A 17,378-nucleotide genomic window follows, 5' to 3' on the forward strand; every position below is an offset into this window, starting at 1 on the left:
TTTTATAATGTAGTTATGAATGTCCATTGATTCATTCTTTCAATTCACTTAAACAGTATCTGTTAACTAATAGATATATGTATCTTGACCGAATCAGACAATTCCTCCCCTGTAGATTACACTTTAAAGCTGAAGATGGACAATAAACAAGCAAAAACAAATAAGTAAAAATTATGATGAAAGGAACCAGTCACTATGCAAGTGAAAGTAAGTTGATTTCTGTAGGTCTGAGTAAAAGATTCTTAGTAGGGATAATTATGGGCTTGGATCTGTGTTCTGATGTTTGAGTCTTGGGCTTTCTTCAGGGCTGACAGAAAAACTACCACCAAAATAGAACATAATGGTTTTTACGTAGCGAATACTGCCCTTGTGCAGAAGCACTCTAAGGTACTTTTGAAATAAATCACCTTTTCTTGTTATAATAGAGATAAGAACATTATTATTTCTCATGGGTGATGCCGTGTTCCTTTTATAGTATATTTTACCCTGCTTAAAATGCTTTATGAAAAAAAAGTGCTTTATGATTGTAATTTTTTTTCTCCCAATAAAGTTAGTTCTATCTATTTTGATAATTCTTTATAATTCCTTCAAATAACTGGAGACACAAAATTAACTCATTTTTCACACATTTCAGGGATTAATAGTAGGTTGGGAATCACTGGTATAAAGTCATATGTTTCAATATACTATGAAATTCTTCAATTTAGTCTGTCACTGTCTTCCTTGTTTTTTTGTTTTTTGGTTTTTTTGCTTAGAAAACATTATCTCTTACATAAAAAAAAATAGCATGTATAGTATTATCCTATATTTACACATATACTGATAAAAATAAATGTGTGCTGATAAAATGTATCAGTTTATACTGAATGGACACCATTGGTATAAGGACTCTTTTGACTATCACTGTTGCTTCTCAGAGTTAAGTACAGAGAGTTAGGGACTTCATGTGGTAGATTTGGTAAGTTCGGGCATTTCTTCTGCAATACTTGTCTGAAGATGGTAGTGAATGGATGAACACGTAGATGGGCTCATGTTCTTATTCTTAAGATCGGCATGTTCTTTGAAATTACTCATGGCAGGGACACTTGGGTGGCTCAGTGGGTTAAGCCCCTCTGCCTTCAGCTCAGGTCATGGTCTCAGGGTCTTGGGATCGAGTTCCGTGTTGGGCTCTCTGCTCAATGCAGAGCCTGCTTCCTCCTCTCTCTCTGACTGCTTGTGATCTCTCTCTCTCTGTCAAATAAATAAAATCTTAAAAAAAAAGAAATTATTCATGGTATAATTTTATTCTCTAAGCAATTGTGGTTTTATTAGGACTGTGTAAAAATAGACATTGACTTAATAAATATTTGAAATATATTTAAGAGGCCAGAGTTAAGCAATTACAGATAAGCTGTAAAGATGTTTCATCTGACCTACTTCGTTCTCACTTAATTTGAATACACATACAGATTTTCTGTTGTATTTTTTCCAACGTGTTGTACTTCATGAATAGGAATGAATAGGACAAAATTTGGAGTATTGATCCCATTTTGAGATAAACATGCAGGATCGGGAGTCTTAATTTCTTCTGTCTGTAATCGAATTGCCACCGAAGACACAAGAGCGGCTCACCCTGTGCTGTTTCTGCACATGGCACCATAAGAGGCATGTGCCCAATGTCCTGCTGACTCCACTTTTCATCTCGATGAGGAAGTCTAACCTTCCAGAGAATCGTCCCGTTCTGCCTAGGTGCACATGTGGAGACTAAAAACTGGTGGAGGAGGAATGAAGTAGGTAGTAGGCAGGAGGCAGCTACAGAAGCATCTCCTGCGGAAACAGACTTTTCTGGTTCCTAGTTAAGTGAGTGAGGGAAACCACTCCTGGAGCTTATCCAGCTCCAAGCTCTTGGTAGTTGCCTATTAATACTTAGGCCTATTATTTTGATTTTACTGTCCCACTGCCGAAGCACTTTTACAAAGCATGCTGGTCATAAACTATGAATGCATTCAGAATTCAGTGTAATTGAAACCAGTGTTTAGTTTTTCCTTAAATAGTATATATGTCTTCATTCTGACTCTTTTTCAGGACATTAAATGCTGCAAACAATCATAAATAAGGATGTCCAGCTTCAAGAACTGCTTAACCAAGTGATTAGATCCTCAGGGCTTCTCTCATTCTTATTTATTTATTTATTTATTTGACAGAGAGAGAGAGAGAGAGAGAGATCACAAGCAGGCAGAGAGACAGGCAGAGAGGAGGAGGCAGGATCCCACTGAGCAGAGAGCCCAATGCGGGGCTCGATCCCAGGACCCTGGGATCATGACCTGAGCAGAAGGCAGAGGCTTTAACCCACTGAGCCACCCAGGTGCCCCTTGGGCTTCCCTCATGCTTGAAGACTTTTTTTCTTTCTTTTCCTTTTTTGATAAAGTGGAAGAAAAATAACGTAAAGAGTAGAAGAAATAAAGAAGCAGAAGTAGCTCCAAGTCGAATACATACCCAAGGAGTGACAGCTCTAAAGGACTCCAGTCTGGGAAGGAATCTCCCTTCTGAGTCACAGAGCTGTAGATGTCAACTGCTGAGTCCGCTTTAGTGCAGGGTAGCAGTTAATTAACATAATTGATTTTTTTCCCCCTCAATAGAAAGCTGCATTCTCTTTATGTACAATTGTATCTTACGGAGAGTTAAGTTCAGACAATTGGAGCAAGATGTAATTATCAATTATGGGTACCTTTGGGTCCATGGACATTATTATCTTTTAATGACTCTTCCTTTTCATGTGCTTGCTTGGAAATTATATAGTCCTAGGTCCTCCTAATGAATTGCAAATTATGTTCTACCACAACGATGATATTGTAATTTAAAAAAAAAGTTCAGATAATCCTATCGTTCTTCGTCTATTTTGGCAAAGTCAAAGTTAGAAAATAAAATTCTACAGGGAACAGTGAAATGAAATGATAAAAAGTCCTACAAAAATATTTCCTTCGTGATAGCTATCCCCTCTTAATATTTTTACAGACCTTAGGAGTTTATCTAAGATTTTTAATGCAACAGGCTTTGTCATTAAGGATCTATCTATCTATATTTTGCACAATATCACACATTTCAGTCTTTATCACAATGGGAACGATAAAGTAACAGACCGCGATGCATTAGCATCATAAAAAAATGTAATAAATGACTTTATAACTGTAGTAAAAGTTGCATGAGCACCAGCAGCTGTACGAGAGATGTTGCTTCGGCATCTCTTTATGACCTAATGGCACTCCGTGGGCTGATAATCTTGTGTGTGTGTGTGTGTGTAATGCCAGCAGTTTCCAAGGCCCAGATTTCAGTTCGATAAATAATTGAAAGCACTTTCAGACTTTTCCATAAAATGTTTAATAAGAGATCAGACCCTCCCTCCCTGTAGTGGAAAATTAAATAGTTTTTACGGGAGTAGTTGATGATGAAATTCTAACTACTAACTGTGGGAAAAGTGGTGTTTTTAAGCACAGCAGATGAAAATAAAGGATACTTCAAGGAGTTTGTATTATCTTGAATTTGAGTCACAGTGTCTTAGATGTAAATGTTTCTTCTTTGCTTAAGTTTCTGGCTTTTGGATTTCAAGACTGCCTGAAATACGATTTATCAAAATACGTAGGGCCTGACATGGTTGCGGAGCTGTATGGCTGTGTGTGGAGTTCGAAGGAGACAAGTGCTGCAGGGGGTCTGTACTCTGAAAATGACCCGCTGGGTCGTCCCCTGTGGTAAATGCACAATTCACCACGGATTCTTTATGCTGTTCCAGAAAAAAGCAAAACAAAACAAACAAACCAACACCCCCCACCCCCCACCCCCGCAAAACGCACACGATTTTCCCATCTCATTCACGGAACAGATGAGATGGGAAATGCGTGCTGTCTGAGCCGGTGAAAATCTCATAAAACGCACAATCTGGGACACAGGGATTTTATTTAAATGGAGAAAACAAGATATTTTTCCCCCCAGGAGAAATTTTAATCATCATTTCTGCTACCGCATGTGACTATTTTCTGTTTTAAGAGTAATGAATACACGACTTTTGCTCATTTGTTAAATGCCTTCCTCCTGCCTTTTATGTGGCAGTTCAGAGCCAAAAGGGAATTAATGATTCACTACATCAATTGATGGGAGCTTGCTAATCAATTATCACAAACATTGGCTGTCAATTTCCTCCATATGGTACATGTTTTTAGTTAATCAAATAGGCATCGTTAGTAGGCTGTCATCTTAATGTGATATGGGAAGGTGGAAAGTTAGATCAAATAGTGGAATTCCTCTAAGAAAAACATTTCTGAAACGGTCTCTTGAGAAAGATGGAGTGGAAAATAGCAAAAACTCAACTGAAAAAACATAATCAAAAGAAGAACCTATTTCAAATCATGGTTAGATGATATATGCTAAAAATGTCACTTCCTCAGCTGGGGCACAGCAAGAGTTAACACTGATCAGGGTGCAAATGTATACCTTTTTGCCCAAAACCGTGTAGTCTCAAGTAGAAAACTCCTCTTTTTGCCTTGTGTTTATAATAGCTTATTTGCTCTCATAGCATATATGCTGGCAAACAGAAAGCTGTATTGTTTGCCGTCAGGAGGAAAAATGTAGATGACAGCGGAATAGTCTCATCTTAAGACCCCGTAATAAAAAAGAGCAAGAAGTCTAGGGGAGCTTGAGAAGTCATTTGCCATTTGCCGGAATTAATGGAAAGATCATGACTCCACCAGTTGGTGGTTGTGATTTCTTCTCAAAATGATTCTACTCATTGGCGTTTTAAATGTACATAATCATGGGACTGGGGATGCTTATGGGAGTTCCTGAAATGCCAGCACATAGCTTAGCTAAAAGCAGACCTCGGTCTTTCGTAGATGTTGCTTGCTTTTTATTTTCTTTCCCCCTTCCTCCTTACCTTTTCTTGCTCTTTTTCTAATAGTTCACTAGGATTTGAAATTCCAGAAGCTGTGGGATGACATTTCCTCTAGCACTCAGTTTTGTAGCATCTCTGTTTTGCTCATACTTGCCCATGTCAACTGCGTAAACTTCAGTATCGTCGCTTACACGATCCCAAATCTTTTCTCTTACAGAGAGGGCTACAGAATTGTTACAAGGAAAAGAAAAATCTATACTTCTCCCAACACTCTCCGCAGCTGCACACAGGGGCCTTCGTTTCCACCCTGGCTAAAACGCCCAGCCTCCCATCGTCTCGACACAGCTGCGTGGAGGCTTGGAGGGCCCCAGTAAATCAGTGCACCTCTTCACCTACCATGTTCGGAACCAACAGAGAATTGAAAATGGGAGTCAGATGGAGAAAAAAATCACTTTCATTACTTGGTTATGTTAGGTTGGGCATATGGCAACAGTGGGAGGCTTTCCCAACTAGTCTGACTGTGCTAGCTCCACCTTTCCTAGCAATGGCAGATCCCGTGGCTGCAAAACTAAAGGCAGGGGAGAGCAGAGAATAAGCCTTTTCTTCAAAACAAGGTAGAGAAGTAATTGAACCACACACATCCAAGTCATCTACACTCCCCCAAATATACCGCCCTTTCTCCCGTGGAGAGGAGTTTAAGGACACGGAGAAGACACATGGGCCCTCCTCTTTCTTCCGGAGGTGGACTGAGTTCCTCTCACTTCTGTTTTCTTTGCCGTCCTTTGTTTTCTTAAACCATGGTGAACCCCAGGGTGCTGCTGTCTTCGTGGGAGGACACAGCTAGCCCCGGAGTGTAGGTGTGCCCCCACTGTTGTGAGGGTGCCCCCACTGTTGTGAGGGTGCCCCCACTGTTGTGAGGGTGCCCCCACTGTTGTGAGGGTGCCCCCACTGTTGTGAGGGTGCCCCCACTGTTGTGAGGGTGCCCCCACTGTTGTGAGGGTGCCCCCACTGTTGTGAGGGTGCCCCCACTGTTGTGAGGGTGCCCCCACTGTTGTGAGGGTGCCCCCACTGTTGTGAGGGTGCTCCCTCCCTCCCAATCATCTCTCCTGTGGGTCTTCCCGAAACCATGGGTAGACAGATGTTGATTTCGTTACAAGGTCCTGAAATGTGTCAAAATGGTTCACCACGATCTCCCAAGGCCCCTCCGCACCCTACATTGAAAATTCCTTGCACATGTTCCTCTCCTCCATTCTGTCTGGCTGAATTGTCTGACAGGCTCATCACTTCTTGCAGCAAGAGAACACGGAGTGTTAAAGTCTTGCATGTTAACATCGAAAGATCACAGAAATTAACGTTTAGAATCACCCTCTCCTCTAGTTCCAGGGTTGTATTCTGCTTAGTCTTATCTGGAAGGATTCAGCCGGGGAGTCCTCCTGTAGCCAAATCCCTGTCTGAATGTCTGGGAAATGTGTGTAGTCCCTTCAGCATTCAGAAGCTGAGGTCAGCACTAAATATCTCTTCGTTCTCAGTTGGAAGGCGGACAAGGAGTTGAGAGAAAACAAAGAGTAGCCCTACCAGCCCCCAGTGGCAAAAGTTAGCAAACAAAATTGGTTACCAAAAGTGAAATGATTTACCCAAACCTTGCTCTGTAGGATGGCTGAGGAGCACCTCCTCAGACCCGGTTATTGAAAGGAGGAGGAACGAAATGCCTTTTTGGCAAGCATCATGGTCAGTCTGGGTCCTGTGTCGAGCCCGTGAAGTGGAAACTCAGTCAACTCCTCACCTAATGTTTACTTTTCAAACCATAGATTTAGTATATTTGGAATAAAAATAATCTGTTCCTTGCTGTAGTTTCTCTCAGGGATGGGGATCTGAGACAAGGCTGCCATCTTGCAAAGTTAATAAATGTGAAATGCTGGCCACCCCAACCTGGGTCTTCACGCGCCCCCCTCTCCCTCATGAAGCGCCTCGAAATCTCTCAGTTTGCATTTCCTCACTGAGTCTTGGTTTCCGGATCCCACAGCGATGCCAGCTGATGCTGTCGCTTCTTGCTATAGAATTAGAGTTCTTGGAAACCTGACTTCTAGAGAAAGACGTCTCCGTGTCCATGGAATTGTTAACGGCCACATCATCATCAGTAGACCCCCACCCTTCCAGTGACGCTCCTGAAACTGAACGACCTCCGTCACAACTTGCAGGGTGATCAGTCCTTACCGGTCCTCTCTCACGCTGCATCATTTCTTTCCACGAAGTTCCGCTCACCTGCTTCTGAACGTGGTCTTTCTTCACCGCTCTACAGAGAGGTTGCGTAAGATTTCTGGGTTGGAGTCTCACCTTTTCTATTCCTTTCCCTTTTTTTTCTGTCACAGTAGCATAGTTGACAGTATTACATTTTACGGGGATACACACGTACTCCCGGTTTGAAAATCAGTGAATTCTGAGCATGCTAAAACCATTTACTCTTCAAATACCTCTTCCAACTACGCATCCTAGAGCGGGATAACCCCATGGATCAAGCTGTTCCTGGGGGCGCCTGGGTGGCTCAGTGGGTTAAAGCCTCTGCCTTCCGCTCAGGTCATGATCTCAGGGTCCTGGGATCGAGCCCCGCATTGGGATGTCTGCTCAGTAGAGACCCTGCTTCTCCCTGTCTCTCTGCCTGCCTCTCTACCTGCTTGTGATCTCTGTCTGTCAAATAAATCAATAAATAAAATCTTTAAAAAAAAAAAAAAAGCTGTTTCTGGACACGCAAGTATAACCCGGTCTGGGCTGTTACTTTCCTACCTGGTTCCCCTTTCATAACTTGTTTTCTGTTGGAGGTGGAGGCCTTATTCCTTAAATTTCTCAGGGTATTCTCATAGGACACAAGCCAAAATAGCACATCTACCTTCAACTATTAATGCTACTTTCAAACTAAATCATTTTTAAGAATTTGGTGACTCTCCTAAAATATGTACAATTTATTTGTAACCACTTTGTAGCGCTGTCCAAATTATAAGGTATGTCTGTCCGGTTTCTCGAAGTACCAGTCCCTCTTTGAAACTTTAGGATCCTGCCTTCTGGAGTCCTCTGAGTGAGTCCATGTGTTCTGTCCTCTAAGCATTAGGTTAAATTACTGGGGGCCCTTGTCACTTTGATGGGGAAAGAACTAAAAAATCTGGTTTACCAGTATTCTTTTCAGAAGTCTGGCTTCTTTTTTTCCTGTATCTGATATGATCCTCAAGATTAGTATTTCTTTAGGACTCTATAAAGCCCCAGCATTTCTTCTAAGAAATACCTTCCCGTTGTTTTGCTTCATCATCATCACGTTTTGGTCTTCCCATGTCTACCAGACCCAGTTCCTCCTTGATTTCCTAAGTCAACCTAAGTCTGATAGACACAGGTTTTGAGCAACCGCTTTTAAAAATAGCATCGTTGGCCGCCAGGTTCACAGTCAATTCATTGACTGACTTCATTGCCTGAATTCAAGAAAAAAGGTATATGTATTTGCTTTATAGTGAGCTACTATTTTGAATTTTTTAATTGAGATATGACTTGAAGTGTACAGTACAATTCTTAAAAGTGAACTCTCCGTGAATTTGGGAAAGGTATACACTCTGCAGGCCTCACCTGAAACGATATAGATTATTTCCATCACCACAGGGTCCCTGGCGCTCCTTTCTGATCAATCTTGAATGCCCTGAAGGGAACTAGTGGCTCTGATTTAAATCACAAAACACTGCTTTCCCTGTTCCTAATCTTCAGATAAACCAAGCAGTAAGTACGCTGTCATGTCTACTGTGCTTCCCTCAGTGTAGAATTTGTGACTTTCATCGCTCTGTTTTTCCCCTTTCCTTTTTTTTTTTTCTGAGTGATATTCTCTCAGGTTTGTTCTGTTTCGTTATGTATAATGAATAATATCACTGTGTATATTTTGCTATGTATATCTGTAGGTCTTTGAAGATTTTCTCTAATTTTGATGCAATTCTGTTCCAGTGCTAGTTTGCTGATAGTATTTTTTTTTAATTATTATTCACGAATAACTACTGAATTTATCAAATATTTCCTGTGTCTATTGATATGGCCATTTGGTTTTCTTCCATAAAGGGTACTACCTTGCCTTGAGCAATTTTAATTATTTTAATGATGTATATTATTTTGAATATATTTTTGCCTTTGATCTGCTAATATTTTTAGATAGAATTTTAGTTTCTGTATTTGTGAATAATCTTTTTTTTTTCTTTTAATGTTCTTGTCAGATTTTGATTTAATTGTTAAGCTGATCTCATAAAATGAGTTGGGAACATTCTTGCCTTCTGTTTTGCAAGAGGTTTCTGTAAGATTCGTATCCTTTCTTCATTAAGTGTTTGCTAAAATGAAACAGTAAAGCTCTGTGGGCATGAAGTTTTCTTTGTTGGAAGTTATTTATTCAGTGTCTTTAGTAAATATAGTACAGTTAAGATCTTGTCTTTCTTTAGTTTGGTACTTTGTGCCTTTCCATGACTTTATTTCTTTTTATTGGATTTACTGGCAAAGACTTTGTGTCAACGCTTGTTATTAGTTTCATGTGCACAGAGCCTGAAGTGATGTATTTTCTTCCATTCTCAGAACTGGTAATTTGCAGTTTCTCCTTGGGTTCATCATCCATTCATGACTATGATTTATCAATTTTTTTAAATTGATAAATTTTATTCTTTTTTAAAGAATCACATTTTATTAGGTTTTCATTATTTTTCTGTTTTCTGTTTCATGGATTTTTTTTTTTTTCATCCTTTCCTTCTGTCAGCCTTTGCTTTTCTTCAGTTCTAAGACCGAAAATTGGGTTTTTGATTATTGTAATAATGTAAGTATTTAAAGCTACTAAGTTTTCTGTAAGGACTACTTGACTTGCATCCCACAACTATTAACATACTGTGTTGACATGATGAGTCTGTTTGGAATATTTTTTGAGCTCTTCTACCCAAGATGTTACTTTTCGTTCGAGGGGAGGAGGGCTAGTTTTTAATTTTTTTCCCCTAGATTTCTAATTAAATTCTTTCTTCATCTGAGAACTTCCTCAATATAACTTCAATTCTTTTAAACTTACAGAGATTTTTTTTAAGGCCTGGCATTTCTTTTCTCTTGGTGACTATCACCTGCACTTGATCAGAAGGTTCTCAAGGTGATTGCAGAGGTCAGTACAAATAAATAGGTTGGTTAACCGTATTCTATAAATGTTACTGTCAAAATCTGTAATAAGAACTGAGTTTTCGTCTATTTGTCTTTTTTTTTTTTAAGTATATTTTATTCATTTGAGAAAGAGAGCATGCCACAACTGGGAGGGAGGGGCAGAATGAGAGGGAGGAGCACGTGCCCCGTCTGGTGCAGAGGTTGATGCGGGGGGGCCCCACGCAGCTCCATCTCAGGACCCCAAAGTCATGACCTGAGCCAAAGTAGATGCTTAACCTACTGAGCCACCCAGACACTCCTCTCTTTGTCTCTTTAATTCTCAAGTTGTGCTTCATTTAAAACCTTGTTCATAACGTATTGTTAGGATTTTTCTTTTTTAATATTGGCATTAATATGAGCTGTTGAAATGACCTTCATGTCTTGTAAACATATCTCTCCTGCCTTAGTCTACTTCAACCTATTTCCATCTGTTGTCTTGTAATTGTGCCTATGTTGGTCAAGCTCATGTGTGTGTGTGTGTGTGTGTGTGTGTGTAGGTATTTTTTTTAGTTTGCATAAAATATTTCATTTATTTATTTATTTAGCCTTTTTTCAATTTTATTTTTTCTCACTATAGCACGTACCCTCCCCGACATCCATCACCAGCCACCCCATCCCTCCCCGGCTCTCCTCTCCAGCAACCCTCTGTTTGTTTCCTAAGATTAAGAGTCTCTTATGGTAAGGGTCCTGTTGGGTATGCAGCATGTCAGTGGGGTTTCCCGTTTCCAGCATCGATTTTTTGGTGGTGTCTATGGTGTCTACTGGTCCTGGTTGAGCTCGGCTTCCATTTGTCTTCACTTTTGTGTGTTAATTTGACTGGACGTAGAATTTTATTCTGACTGGTTTTTATTTCTCACCCCCTTTTTTTTGTTTGGTTTTGGGGTTTTGATGGTGTTTGCTGCTCAGCACATTGATGATTTAGTTCCTTGTTTTACAACTAGATTGTTTTTGTCTTTTTTTTTTTTTTTTTTTTTTTGAGTAATACTGACCTCATAAAATGAGTTTGGAAGAGTTCCTTCCTCTTCAGTTTTTTGGGAATACTTTGAAAAAGATAGGTATTAAATCATCTTGAAATTGTCATAGAATTCACCAGTAAAACTGTCTGGATCTGGGCTTTGGTTTGTTAGGAGATTTTTGATTATTGGTTGAACCTCCTTACTCGTAATTGGTCAGTTGATACTTTCTGTGTTTTCATGATTCAGTCTTGGATAACTGTATGTTTCCAAGAATTTATCCATTTCTTCTTGTCCACTTGTTGGCCTATAATTGTTCATAGTAGTCTCTTTATGAACCTTAGTACTTCATCATATTATCACCCTTCATTTTTTATTTTATTTGAGTTCCCTTTCTCTTATTTCTTCTCATTAAGCATAGCTAAAAGTTTTTTTTTAATTTTTGTTTATTTATTTGACAGGCAGAGATCACAAGTAGGCGGAGAGGCAGGCAGAGAGAGAGAGAGAGGAAGAAGCAGGCTCCCTGCTAAGCAGAGAGCCCAATGCGGGGCTCGATCCCAGGACCCTGGGATCATGACTTAAGCCAAAGGCAGAGGCTTTAACCCACTGAGCCACCCAGACGCCCCTAGCTAAAAGTTTTTCAATTTTGTTTATATTTCAAAGAATCAGCTGGGTTCCACTGATCTTTCTTATTATCTCTCTAGTCTCTAGTTCATTCGTTTCCATCATCATCTACTATGTCCTTCCTCCTACTGACTATGGGTTTGTTTGTTCTTAGTTCCATTAGGTGTAAATTCAGGTTGCTTGAGATTTTTCTTAATTCTTGAGGTAAACCTGTATTGCCATGAACTTCCCTTAAAAGGTTTTAAAAACCACTTTTGCTGCATCTGTAGATGGTGGTATGTCATATTTCTCCATTTATCCTAGGTATTATTTCTCCTATGATTTCTTTGATGACCGAGTGGTTGTTCTATAACATGTTGTTTAATCTCCACTTTTTTGTGTGTGTTATTAGCAGTTTTCTTTGTGTAATTGATTTCTATTTTCATACCATTGTGATCAGAAAATATGTTTGATAGAACTTTAATCTTTTATATTGAGATTTGTCTTGTGGACTAACATGTGGTCTGTCCTGGAGAATGCTCCATGTCTAGTTGGAAGGAATGTATATTCTATTGCTTTTGATTAGAATTTTCTGTATACAACTGTTAAGTTACTCTGGTCTAATGTGTTATTTAGGGCTGATGTTTCTTTAATAATATTTCTGGATAACTTACTATTAATATTATTGGGCTGTTAAAGTCTATGAATTGCTGTTGATTCCGCCCTGTAGGTCTGTTAATATTAGCTTTATTCATTGTGGTGCTTCTATGTTGGGTGCATGTATTTTCATAAGTGTTACATTTTCTTGCTGTATTGATTCCTTTTATGACTATGTGATGTCCCTGTCTTTTATTACAGTCTTTATTTTAAAGTCTTTTTTGTATTGTTTGAGTAGCTACACCGGCTTTCCTTTTGTTTCCATTTGCATGGGAAATCTTTACCATCCCTTGACTTTTAGTCTGTGTGTGTCCTTACTTATGAAATAAGTCTCTTGTAGGAAGTGCATAGATGGTTGCTGGTTTTTATTCTGTTCAGCTACTCTCTCTTCTGAATGGAGCATTTAGTCTATTTACATTTAAAGTTATGATATGTATGTATTTACTGCCATATTCTTAATTATTTTCTGGCTGTTTTTGTTGTTTCTATTTGTTTCTTCTTTTTCCTTCTGGTTTCATTACTTTATGTTGAGATTTCCTTCTGATTTTCTTCTGTGTATTTGCTATAAGTGTTTGCGTTGTGGTTTCTGTGGGGTTCTCATAGATCATCCTTTGTCTATAATGGTCTGTCTTAAGTTGATAGCAACTTTAATTTGAACACATTCTAAAATTTTACATTTTTACTCCCCTTTAGTTATTCCTGATGCCACATTTTCTTTTATAGATCCCTGAACTAATTATTGTAGCTTTAATTTTACTACTGATAGCTTTTGATCGTCAGACTAGCTTTGTAAGTGTTGAATCCACTGCCTTTACTACATATTTGCCTTTTCTAGTGAGATTTTTACATCTGTACATTTTCTGATTATTAGTGCCATTTCTTTTCAGCTTAAATAACACCCTTTAACATTTCTTGTAAGGCTGGCTTAATGGTGATGAACTCCTTTAACTTGGCTTGTCTGGAAAACGATTTTTTCTCCTATTCTGATAACTTTGCTGGGGAGAGTATCTAGATCATATCAGTTTCTTGAAGTATTTTAACTTTTCCTAAATTCTTTTTTTTTTCTTTTGCTGTTCTGAGTTTCACTGTTTTATCTTTCATGTTGCTGATCCATTTTTCTGTTTTATTCAGTCTGCTTTTGAGCATCTTTAAGGTATGTTTCCTACTAGTTATTGTATTCTTTAGCTTTCTGACTTATGTTTGGTATTTTGGCTTTTCTGTCTCTTTGTCTAATTTTCACTGTGTTCCAAAGTGTGGTGAACATCCTTATGACCATTATTTGGAACTCTGTATCGGGTAGAAGGCTTATCTCCATTTCATTAAGGTCTTTATCTGAGGGTTTGTCTTCTTGTTTTATTTGGAACATACTCCCCCGTGTCTTCATTTTGTCTGCTCGTCTGTGTTTATTTCTATGGACTAAGTGACAGAGCTACATCTCCCCATCTTGAAGGAGTGACCTTCTGTAGGAGAGGACCTGTGTGGCTCAGAGAATAATCCCTTCCTCTATCCCACTAGCACAGTCAGCTACTCCAGGGCATCCCGTGTGTGGACCACATATGCCTGCTGGCTGTGGCTGGTGGGTGGAGGGCACGCCCAGTGGTGCTTGCATGTTAGAAGGAGAGTGCCAAAATGGTGCCCACGCGGACTTCTGTTCTCAGAGGGAGTCCCAACATGTTCCTGCCTCTTCAGTAGTTGCTTGTAGTTTAATAAGAGGGTTTCCACATATCCATGGTCTAGTTGCTTTTCAAACATGCTCTTGCTCTGGATTCTGGGGTAAATGTCAATGCACAAGCCTTTAGAGAGTGGCTTCTCTGTAACCTATAGTTCTGTCATTCTCCTAAATGTACTCCCTTTCAATTTTGGGGACTAAACCCAAAAGGTAAATATTTTTGAGACTTACCTCTGGTGCTAGATCCAACATGTGCATAATGTGGGGAATAAACCCCTCATTCCTCAGAGAAAAATCCCATGTTTCTGACATTGCTTCTGATTGTGAGTCACCATGCTTGGAGTGGTGTTTTTGGCAAGAGCCTCTCTGTACTTGGCTACTCGGTCTCGATGAGCTCTTCTGTCATTTGTTGCAGAGGTGTTATCTAGTGGTTTTTGTTGTTGTTGTTTTGTTTTGTTTTAATAGTGAAAGATAGTCCAAGTATGGCTGCAGATTTTTTTGTGTTCATGGGAGGAGGTGAGTTCAGGATTTTCCAATGCTGCCATTTTGAACCAACTCCCTGTATTTTTCTCAGGAACAGTTTTTCACAGTGTGAACAGTTAAACTAAAACTTACCTATTTTTTCTCTAGCTTAAGTAGAATGGTGATAGCTAGTGCTTGTCTGTTTGTGATTTCTTAAAGTGCATCTGTAGCTTACCTTCTCACCAAGCAGCCCTAAGAGGTATTTAATATTGTTAACCTCATTTCTATTTTAAAGATGAGGAAAATAACAAGATGTCTTCATAATTTGTCCAGGGACACAGTTTGAAATGTCAGAACTGGAATTTGAACTTAGGCGCTCTCTCTCTCTCCAGATCCTTCATTTAACAAACCCTACTTCCATAATTTACTCACAAGACTGAAAAACACAGTGAAAGAAGCAAGCATCATCATTATCTGTTTTTTTTTTTTTAAAGAGGAGCCTTTAATGAAATTAAAATGTTTATTTCCATTTAAATGCAATCTTCCTGAAGCTTTGGTTTTTAGTAAAACTCTGCCCAAGAATTTCAAGATAAATTTCAGATTTTATAGCATAAAAGCAGCTTGTACTTGTATTACCAAAGGCCACCTCTTGTTAGGTGTCAAAATATTTATTTCTGCTCATATGAAATAGTCATTCACCTGTAAAAACACAGGCATTTACCTTGAAAAGGGGTGACCACATTCTGCAACAACTGCAAGTTGAAATGTCTGCTGTGAAAGCAGATGGTTATGGTAACCAGTCCTGGACCCACTCAAGGTCTCTCCCTTATTTTGATCCCCACTTTGACTTAATGTCTCATAGTAAAGGGTTCCAGCCCATGCCTGAGATGTGTGGGTTTGGGCCCATATTTCCTACACAAATTTGGATCAAGAAATGGACAAGGATCCAACAAATTACCATATTACTTTTAAATTCTGGGGAAAAGAGCTTTATGTATTTAGAATTAAAAAAAAATTATTTATTCATTTGACAGAGAGAGACACAGCAAGAGAGGGAACACAAGCAGGGGGAGTGGGAGAGGGAGAAGCAGGGCTTCCTGCTAACCAGGGAGGCTGATGCAGGCTCAGTCCCAGGACTCTGGGATCATGACCTGAGCCAAAGGCAGACTCTTACCGGCAGAGCCACCCAGGTGCCCCATTGTGTATTTAGCATTAATAGGTTTACTAGTCTGTAATCATGGCAATACAGGGACTTGCCCTCCAGCATCTCGAAGACCTGAGAAATGACCGGGATCCCTTACCCAACCCTGTATGCAAAGGCTGGCTCTGAAAAGCATGCACAAAATAGTGTGGCGTGGGTGCTACTTTAGCAGGATCATCCCAAACACGGAGAGAAAGAGATAGGTTACATAAGTAATTCTCCCTCTCATGAGAAAAGTAGAATTAAGGTCAGGAAAAGTTGATGTGTTATTCTAATGGGAACTCCTCCACTAAAAACCGTTAAGAGTCGAGCATAATACGCAGTCATCTTATTATGTCTGCTTCACATTTGGTCTGCCTGATTCTCTCAGAAAGTTTCTTTTGGAAAAGCTTTAAAAAGATATACTCATTTATTCCACTGGCATAATCCAAGTACATCATTAGAACACATATATCATACATACCCTGTGAGAATTATGTCTTATGTAAGAACTTAGAAGATTTTCTTTTTTTAATTCTTCAAGATCCTAATCTTTTTAGTTCTTACCTTGCTTCAAATTTGACCTCAGGGGTTCTAAACAAAATTACCAAGCACTGAATTTCATGGTGAATATTTGCAGGTTTCCTCATTTGAACACTTGTAACTTGTATATGTTCTTAGATTACAAGTCCCTTCTCTTCCCCATGTATTTCCTTTTAGAAAAGGATTAAAAAAAAAACCCACATTAAGCTTAATTTCTAATGCTATCTGAAAGTGTTAATCTTCTTAGATTTATTTGAATTTTAAAAGAAGATATTGATAGAAAATGGCATTAATCTGGAGTTTTCAGGCATCAACTAGTGACTGATAACGGGGTCTTCTTTTCAAATTATTTTTTATGTAATTGACACATAGTGTTTATTTCAGGTGTACAACATAGTGATTCAACATTTCCATACATTGTTATTTTCACCACAAGTGTAGTTACCATCTGTCAGCATGCAACATTATTAGAGTAGCATTGACTATGTTACGTATGCTGCACCTTGCTTCCAATGCCGGAAACATTCCATAACTGGGAGCCCAAATCTCCCACTCTCCTTCACCCATTTTGCCCTTCCCTTTGACAGCCACCCTGCTGTTTGGAGACAATATAGTCTCTATCAGTGGATGAATGGATAAAGAAGATGTGTGTGTGTGATGTACAGTGGAATATTAGACAATCATAAAAAGGATGAACATGTTTTTCTTGATCCCATTTAAGTGTGAATCGTCTTCTCTGCCCACTCATAGCTTTTGCTTTGCCCTCAGGTAATGCTGGTTTTAAAAAAGCCATAGAGGCTTTACCCTTTTAACTCAGAAGTCCAAAGTTTAGGTCTTACAAAAATTTTTATAGAACATTATTTGGGTAACTCTTAGCAGATTAGATCATTAATTAATCATATTAAATTCAAGACATCATATATGTGGATGCAGTAATCTAATGTATAACAAATCCTATTTATCTAAATAGGATTTTTAAAAAAATCTATTTTAAATATTTTTTTAAAGCTGTAATTCAAGGTACAAATAGCTAAAAAGTCAGGGTCACTGCACTACTTAGTGCTCTTTTACAGATGATTTGTGTAAGAGCTATCTGGATGAACAGTGTTTTGTTTTTATTTCTATGTTGTTATAAATCTTTTTAAAAAATATTTGTGGTAGGATTCTCTCTCTCTCTCTCTCTCTTTATGTAGTTATCCATGGGATGATTTCTTGTTAGATTGTAGCTAACCTTTTTTTTGGCAGATCGGTATGTGTGATTTCTCT

The sequence above is a fragment of the Mustela putorius genome, unplaced genomic scaffold (genome assembly GCF_011764305.1).
Source record: "Mustela putorius furo isolate JIRA1106 unplaced genomic scaffold, ASM1176430v1.1 tig00003932_pilon_pilon_pilon:0A:0A, whole genome shotgun sequence".
Lineage (NCBI taxonomy): Eukaryota > Metazoa > Chordata > Mammalia > Carnivora > Mustelidae > Mustela > Mustela putorius.